The following is a 1654-nucleotide window of genomic DNA, read 5'->3' as shown; positions in this document are numbered from 1 at the left end:
TCGCTGCAGCATCTGGCACAATGACAGCCTGATTTCACTTGGTGTTGATGATGGGCCTGGCACAACAGGGACCAGGAGCTCAGTCAGGGTCACTGTAGCACCCAGCACAAAAAGGTCCCTGCTCTCTGTAGGGGTTTGTGCAGTTCCTGGCACCACAGGGCCCCAAACTTGATCAGGGTTTGTGCAGGGCCTGGCACTGGGGGACCTGATCTCAGGCCAGGGCTGAGCCACGCTCAATAAGATGATAAGAGCCCTGATCTCAGTCACACACCTGGAGAGAAAAGCGGGAAGATTTTCAAGAATTCGAGATCAGTATTTCAGAACTGAGGAGAAAATGGGGCACAAACTAAATATTTGCCAATATAAGAGAAAAGCACCAACATGTGGGGAGATTTTATGTCACCATTCAACAGTTCAAGAGAAAAGAGGGAAAATTGGAGGGGATTATACAGCGATATTGAATCAACAACAGGATGGGATGGATTCTTCTTGCCTCACACTCACAGGGCCAGGAGGGAGCCCTGGGTGATGTCTTTTCACAGGGGAAAGGAGAGGGGCTGGAGTCAGAAGGTCACTGGCTGTGGGCAGGGGCTGGCAATGGGGTCTGGGAATTTGACTAGCAGGCGAGGGGGCTACTGGTTTGGGCAGGTGGGTGAGGGGAAAGTAGCTGGACTAGGAAATCTAGGGCTGGACCCTCTCTATGGGGGACACTTGCTCCTCCCTCCCCTTCCTGGCCCTTCCCACGCCCTGTTACCAGCAGAGAGGGGCCCCCCAGCCCAGCCTAGAGGTGTCCCTGTCTCAGGGCCCCCCCAGCCTCTGCCCAGGTCAGAAATCACTCGGGGGAACCATTTCCCACCCACACAAGGACAAATCCCTGCGGGTGAAAAGGGGGGAAACACCCCAAACCTGAGATCTGAACTGGCCATTGGCGAAGGGCAGAGAAAATGGGGCACAATGGGGGGAGGGGAACAGGGAACTTCTCAGGGGTTTGAGAGGAGGGGGGGTCACCCTGGGTGTTGCTCGTTGCTCTCTAAGGAAAAAGGGGGCAGGACGGGAGAGGGGGGGTCCCCACGGGAGGGGGCAGCGGTAAATCCGAGGGGATCTCAGCCCCCCCTTTCTCTCCCCGCTCCTCGGGGGTCACCTGCTCTTCCCCCCCCCCGGCCATGTCCGGGCTGCAGAGACATTTCCCAGCCCCCGCCCGGCCCCACGGGGGCGTTACCGGGTCTCACCGGCACAAACTCTTCCGCTCCGTCCGGCCCCGAAGCCCCAGGTGCCAGCACCGAGTGGCGCGGCCTCTGCGCATGCGTGACTCTCCCCCTCCCCGATCTGCGCATGCCCAGAACCCCAGGCACAAACCCTTCCGCGGCCCCGCGCGAGCCAGGCAGAGCCACAAGAGCACCCGTGCGTTTGCAACTCGGCTACACCTCCCCTCGACGTCACTTCCGCTCCGGGGAGAGTCAGGAACTACATCCCCCAGACTGCCTCAGGGGCGCTTCCGGCCCAGGTAAGGGAGTCCCCGGGGCCAGGCTCACTTTCTCCACGCCGCTCATCTTCTCCCCCGGCCCCGCCCCCTACCCCAGCCTTTCTGTCCTTACACTGGCAGCAGGGCCATGGCCGGGGCCGGGAGCTGCTCCAGCCCTGCAGCCCGCGGGGC

This window comes from Gopherus evgoodei, unplaced genomic scaffold, assembly GCF_007399415.2.
Source record: "Gopherus evgoodei ecotype Sinaloan lineage unplaced genomic scaffold, rGopEvg1_v1.p scaffold_61_arrow_ctg1, whole genome shotgun sequence".
Lineage (NCBI taxonomy): Eukaryota > Metazoa > Chordata > Testudines > Testudinidae > Gopherus > Gopherus evgoodei.
The sequence above is the reverse complement of the archived record's forward strand: the minus strand, read 5'-3'. Positions refer to the sequence as shown.